Below are 7,211 nucleotides of genomic sequence, written 5' to 3' on the forward strand. Positions count from 1 at the left end.
AAATCCCCCTGCTCAAAAAATTAAACTTGTTGCACTCCTGCCAGAAGATGTGTTGATCCCAAATACTCTGTGTGTGGTTTCATTATTTCATATTTCATATTCGGCCGTTCGTGTACCCGTTTTCCTCTCGTGAAGAATTCCATCCCCACTAGAGATGCTGAGACGCAAGACACCTGCAGCACTCTTCAGCAGTGAATGTATGTCTGTTTCTGCCCATATTTGTGCCAGCACTGATTGTTCTTGTTCTTTGTGAGGTGTGCCAGTCTCTGTGGCGTGAGATGGCATCTCATTGTTGTTTTTATTTGCATCTCCTTGATAATTAATGATGTGGACATTTTTTCTTGTGTCTTCTGACTCTCTCCTATCCAATTCTTCAGCCTGTTTTGAAGGTGGTTAGAGATTTTTCTTGATAAGCTCTACTAGTGCTTTGTAAATGTTAGATATTAATCCCTTCTCAGATGGACATTGAGTGATTTCTCCCATTCTGTCAGTAGTCTTTGTATCTTAGTAACCATTTCCTTTGAGTTGCAGATCTTCTTAATTTAATGCAGTTCTATTTAGTTTTTTTGGTTGTTGTTGGTTTTTGTTTTTTGTTGGGCCACACCCAGCAGCACTCAGGGGTTACTCCTGACTTGCTGCTCAGAAATCGCTTCTGGAAGGCACGGGGGACTTTATAGGATACCGGGATTCAAACCATCATTGGTCCTGGGTCAGCTGCTTGCAAGGCAAATGCCCTACTATTGTGCTATCTCTCCAGCCCCATGTAATCCTATTTGTTTATCTTTGCTTCAACTTGCTTGGCCAGTGGGGTTTCACCCTTGAAGATGTTTTTAGCTTCAATGTCATGAAGGTTCTGCTGATTTTCTCTATGTAACAATGGTTTTATATTGTTGAAAACTATCCAGTAACCAAGAACAGATGAATGGATAAAGAAACTGTGGTATGTATACACTATGGAATACTATGAGCTGTTAGTTAAAACAAAGTCATGCTTATAGATATGAAGTGTTGTATTGAACAAAATGAGTCAGAGGGAGAGGGATAGACATACAATGATCACACTTATTTGTGGGATATTAAAAAAAGAAATAACATGGTGAAAAATATCCAGAGGTAATAAAGATTTCAGGAGGACCAGTTCATGGTAAGAAGCTTCCCACAAATAGTGGGAGAGTGCAGTTAGTGCAACTACCACTATAATAATGACAGTTGGAAATGTTCACAGGACAAGAATTGGTTGATGAAAAAAGATAAAGTGATAGGCATAGTACCCCTCAGTAACATTATTGCAAACCACAGTGTCTAAAAGGATAGGAGGATTCAATGAGAGAGAGAGAGAGAGAGAGAGAGAGAGAGAGAGAGAGAGAAGAGAGAGAGAGAGAACAAAACTGCAAGCCCCATAGGCAGGCAGGGGTAAGATGGGAAGAAATTTGAGGTCATTGGTGGTGAAAATATGCGCTGATGAAGGGTTGTACATTGCATGATTGAAACTCAATTATTAATAACTTTGTATCTGTAAAAAATATCCAAGTATATTATGAACACCTTGTAACCATAATATTTAAAGTAATTAAAAATCAAGGAATTCAGAAGAAGGATAAATACAGGATAATATCATTTATATGTATTTTTAGAATAATTGCATAAAGGAGTGCAATTGTTTAAATGTGAGTTACCTAGATCACTCTTGGCTCCAGAGCAGAGTGAGGAAAAGGAAAGAAATAGAGTGGAGGAAGGAGAAAGAAAGATGTGAAATTACAGGGGACAGGGATTTAGGGGATTCAGGTATATTGGTGGGTCAACACTGAAATTATGATACCCAAACTTAAATAGATGCTTGTTTTGATAAAAGTTGGGAAGTGGGTGATCGTCTGGGATGGACTATGGGAAAATTGGTGAAGGAAGGTTGACACTTGTGGTGAAATTGGTGGTGGAATATTGTATGTCTAAAACTCAACAATGAATAAATTTGTAAATCATTAAAAAATTAAAAGTTATGAGTAGTACTTTTTAAATTTAGATGGAGGTGGTCTGTGTGACTATTTCGTATGATTTTCTATCCCCAATATTATAAGCTTGAAAATATTTATAAAATCATGGGGAAAAGAGAGCAAATTTGATTAAAATTCCTTAAAATGTGCCCCAAACTTACTGAAATTAAATGAAATTTCTTTATAAGTTGTGTATAGTGATAATATGTGAATGATATAAATTATTTATAAAATACTACTCTTCAGCTATACTAATAGTCTTAAAGTTCAAATAAAAATACAAATCATTTGTATAAAAACAATCACAGTTTTGAGGATATTAATAAACTTAGAAAAGCTTAAATAAAACTTACCTGGCAGGGGAGATACCATGATCACAAAGGTGGTTTCCCCAGGGCGAGGCTCAAACATTGCGCTCTGGGTGTGCTGAACCCTACGAATTCCCCAAATGTGGGAAACTAGACTGCATAATTTGTGGTTTGCGTTCACATTCCCCCTGAGGGGGGAAAAAAAAGAAAAGCTTAAATATAATAACATTAAGAAGCAAAATTAATATGTATAACTCTACAGATATTTTTAGTGTAACTCCATAAAAATATACCACCAGAAATAGTTATCTTCTGTGATGGTATTATAGGTAAAAATTAGTATTTGGGGAAACAATTTATCCACTAATATGATTTAATAGACTATTGTCAATTGGTGAATTTACAGATATCCCAATTTGAGCACACCACGGTAGAATGTAATTTCTTTTTGTTCGTTTGTTTGTTTTGCTTTGTTTTGGGTCACACCCAGCGGCGCTCAGAGGTTACTTCTGGTCTGCTTTCAGAAATTCTCTCTGGCAGGCTCGAAGGACCATATGGAATGCCAGGAATCGAACTACCGTCTGTCCTGGATCGGCTGCGTGCAAGGCAAATATTCAAATGTTGATCATTTATTAAATCTACTATTTGGAGGATTATATAATATATGTATTCACGTTATAACTGCTATAAATCACGTTATAAATCCTTGCAAGGCAAACGCCGCTGTGCTAACTCTCCGGCCCCCGATAATTGCTTTATCTTTTCTTGTTTGCACCCATTCCTTACACACACACACACAGACACACACACACACACACACACAGAAGCATACAATTTGGGTTTTTGCTGTATAGAAAATAGTACACTGATGTATATTTTATTTTATCCACAGATACTTTTTTTTATTTGTAAATATACTAAACATACTTAGATGCTAAGTGTAAGGTAAGAGTTTTACCTACTTCACTATCTCTCCAGTCTTCTACCTTCTCTTATATAAATTGATACTCAATGTTTTTTTTGGCAAACAGAAAAAGAATATTATGCATACTAACAGATAGTACAAAGACTAGAGCTTTCTACCAATAACTGATACGGGTAGAAAAAAATAATAATCATAAAACTCTTTTCCTAAACCATAGCATATTTTTGTTCTATTGTAAAACCCCTATTTGAGCTATCAAATGCTCTCTTTATGACCAAGATAAAGCTGTAAATGATGCATAATAGAAAACTTTGATGTTTTATCATCTTTTGTCCAACTTCCAGATCTTGTGACTGTGAAATGGGACAAAATCTCTCTGACAACGTGTCAAAAATGGCAGAAATACAATACTTAGTGCATTGCCATCCGTTTTACACACACACTTGCAAAAAAACCATAAGGAAACTCATATCACAGTAGAAGTTCTTTTGTGTGACTAAAATCAAACAAAACACAAACAATGACATGATTACTATGACAACGGAGTGCATGACATGGTTTCTGGGAACGTTTGGCAGCTGTCTTTAATTTTCAGTGTTTACTCTGTTACTTTATATCATGGTAGCAGTTCTGTGGATTTCAGAATGTGTGCCTTGCCCATGTAAAGAAGTTTCACTCATTCTGTGTATGTTTTAAGCATTCAAATATAATACAACAAATGCAAACCAATTTTACACTTATTAAAATTGTAAATGAAAACAACTTTTAACAAATGAAAGTTCTAAAATTAGTTCATTACTTTGAGACTCAGTAGTTAGGTAAATCAAATTGACCTTCCAATGCTTATGAGTTTTAGATATTATTTGCCTTATGAATGAGAAAAATTGAACATAGAAACATTAAGCAATTTTATCAAACCCACACTCAGAAGCAAGACACCCTCGATTAAATATATAGTTATTCTGAAATAAAACTAAATTAGTTTTAATTTGAAGTATCTTTCTTAGCCTTAGTGCATATGTAGACATAATTTAGAAAATAGGGTTTTGGGGATATCTCTGCCTAATAAATACTTAATGAGGGCCAGCAGTGCAACTAATAATAGTACTAATGTTCTCAGTCAGCACTAGATTTCTGTAGATGTGTGTAAATTAAATTTAATTATTGCTTTTGAAAATTGTTGATGAATGTATTTAAAGCCAACAACATCTATAGACATCTTGAAAGACTTTTAACAGAAAATGAGAAGATATGAATGTTTTGATACAATATTGCATTGAGTATTTTGCAAACATTACTAAGGAGTTCAATAAATTATTGCATGCATTTACGCATGATTTTCCTCAATTCTAAAACCAACTGAAAACAATGTGGGTGAGTTGTTAAAAAAATAAGTAATTCAGTGATGATGAACATAACTTCACATTATTTTGGAGGAAAGTGGATAGATAGGTCACACTAGTGGGCCCAGGGTCACTCCTAGAAGTCCTTTGGTATCTCTTTGCAGTGCTAGAAATCAAACTGAATCATCTATAGGCAAGTCAAGTTTCTTACCCCTCAATTATCTTTCAGGTTCCAATTTCACACTATTATTACCTGTATCATTTAATACATACATATATACATATATAGTCAATTAATAGTCATTATTTAGGTCAATTCTACATACTATAGGAAATTAGAAAGAAAATAATAACAGATGACATATATACCTATTCAACTGACACCAAGAGCTTACCATGAAATTGATGGAAAAATTCACAAATACAGAACAATTATGCAATAAATAACAAAAAATAGAACCTAAGGATCTGAAACACTGTCTTTATTTAATAACCATTGATAGTTACCATTTTCTCCCAAATTTAGCTAAGGTCTATAAAGCATATTTAAGCTTTTCCTGAATTTTTCAACTACTAGTTTCCTCCCTCCCTAATTAGTTATATTTGGATCACAAATAGTAGTTGGGGGACTACCCCCTACTCTTTGCTTGAAGTAATACTCACTCAGTGCTGGAAGTTGAACTCAGATCACCTATATGCATAGAATGTGCTTAAAAACTGGGAGCTCAGTGGCTGGAATGATAGCACAGCGATAAGGTGTTTGCCTTGTACGTGGCTGATCTAGAATGACTTTGGTTTGATCCCCCAGAATCCCATATGGTCCCTCAAGTCAGGAGCGATTTCTGAGATCATAGCCAGGAGTAGCCCCTGAGCATCACAGGGTGCCCCTCCCCCCCAAAATAAAGCATAGAAAAAAGGAAACCAAATCTGGGAGTTCAATCTTTGGAACTCCTGAACTTCTTCATTGATGATGCTTTTATTGGTGGTGATAGTGATGGTGGTGGTGGTGGTGATGGTGGTTCATTTTTGAGCCACATCAAGTAATACTCAGAGCTTACCCCTGGCTCTTGTTCAGGGGTTACTCCTGATATGCTGGGAACCAAATGTAGTACCAGGGAATGAATCAGCATTGGCCATATACAAAGCAAACACTTTACCTCTTCGCCCAATGATTGGTGAATTTTTATCTGAGTCATTTTTTTAATTATTTTATATTAATAAGTTATATTTTAATATAAAATTTATATTCCCAATTACATCTTGTCTCTTGATAAAGAATCTGGGAAGGAGAATGTGGAGGGGAGGGTCACACTTACTTCATAAAAGCCTTTGTGATATCAGCCCAAATGATCAGCATATCTGAACTTTTGTCAAATTGATGTCTCCAAATAGAGATGTAGAGGAGAGGTGAGGCAGGGCCTTGAAAAAGCAGTGTTATGGCTGATGCATTTAACCAGCTTGGCCTCGGCAAGGGGTTGGGGAATCTTTGCCTGCCCTCTCCTTCTGAGATTGCCAGCTTTTAGCTGTGAGGCTTGTGTACCCATGATTTTTCACAGCTTGGTTTATATCTCTTTAGAGAAAAAAGTGAGTCTATGGGATTAGCCCAGTGTGAACATGAAAAGTGCCCTGGACTTAATTTTAACACATTAATTTTATGTAGCATGCAACAATAGAAAGAACTTCATATTAAAGCTAAAATAAGCAAAATTTATAGATCAGTGGGAATCTTTTAGTAGAAACTTAATGTTTGAATTATTTTTTTCATTAGATTTCAACATCAAGGGCTATTTATGTGTGCTGAATTATTAAAAGAAAATGTAAACTCCTGTTGTTATGACCACATTGTGAAGATAAAACAGATGGTGATCATTAGATTTCTTGGAAATTGTGAAGTCTCAGATATGATATAATTTATATATAGGAAATTACAGGTATAAATATTTGCCATTCATAAAGAATATCTTGAAATTATAGATAAATGCTATCCTTTCATATCTACTTTCAAAGCTAGCAAGATAACAAAACTGGCAGGAATACAGTACTTGTTTTCTGAGTAAACAAATCTCAAGATTGGCTCAGTTTTCTTGTTTCAACAAGGTATTTCTAGTTTATTAACTATAAAAGAAGAAAGGACCTTCACTACAGATTTAATTGATGTGTTCTACAAGCTTCAGCAAACACAGTTGATGTGTAAAAAGCAGAAGATGGGGGAAAAGTTTCTGGGTAACAGGGATGCACAACTATTTGAATCCTAGTGTATCTAAAAGAAAGGATAGTCAAATAGGAACCTGGCTAGAAAGGAATTTTATAAAACGGAAAGGAAGCAATAAACAAAGAATAACTGCATGGATTCTGAGTACAGATGAAAAGTGTGTCTCTAATGAACCACAGCCTCTAGTCCTATGACTGGGGGAAAAATACTAAAGTCAACTAAGCCACTAATTGTAACTTGGGTACAATAAGAAGATCTAACTTTTAAAGTTGTTATAATATGATACAGTACTAATGAATACAGTAGATGGCTAGCAAAAACATTTTTAAAAGAAACAATGCAAAATCTACTTGAATAAATATTAGGGCATCGCTAATTTCTATTTTCTAAATATAAGAAAGTAAAAAAAAAGGGAAATTGTGTAAGGAGATA

At 34.9% G+C, this 7,211-nt stretch overlaps 1 pseudogene; it reads left to right on the plus strand.

Annotated features, from left to right (window-relative positions):
* The first annotated feature begins 2,336 nt into the window (after window positions 1–2,336).
* LOC126032962 (uncharacterized) lies at window positions 2,337–2,486 on the plus strand (annotated as a pseudogene).
* Window positions 2,487–7,211: the final 4,725 nt, after the last annotated feature.

The sequence above is a fragment of the Suncus etruscus genome, chromosome 1, assembly GCF_024139225.1.
Source record: "Suncus etruscus isolate mSunEtr1 chromosome 1, mSunEtr1.pri.cur, whole genome shotgun sequence".
Classification (NCBI taxonomy): domain Eukaryota; kingdom Metazoa; phylum Chordata; class Mammalia; order Eulipotyphla; family Soricidae; genus Suncus; species Suncus etruscus.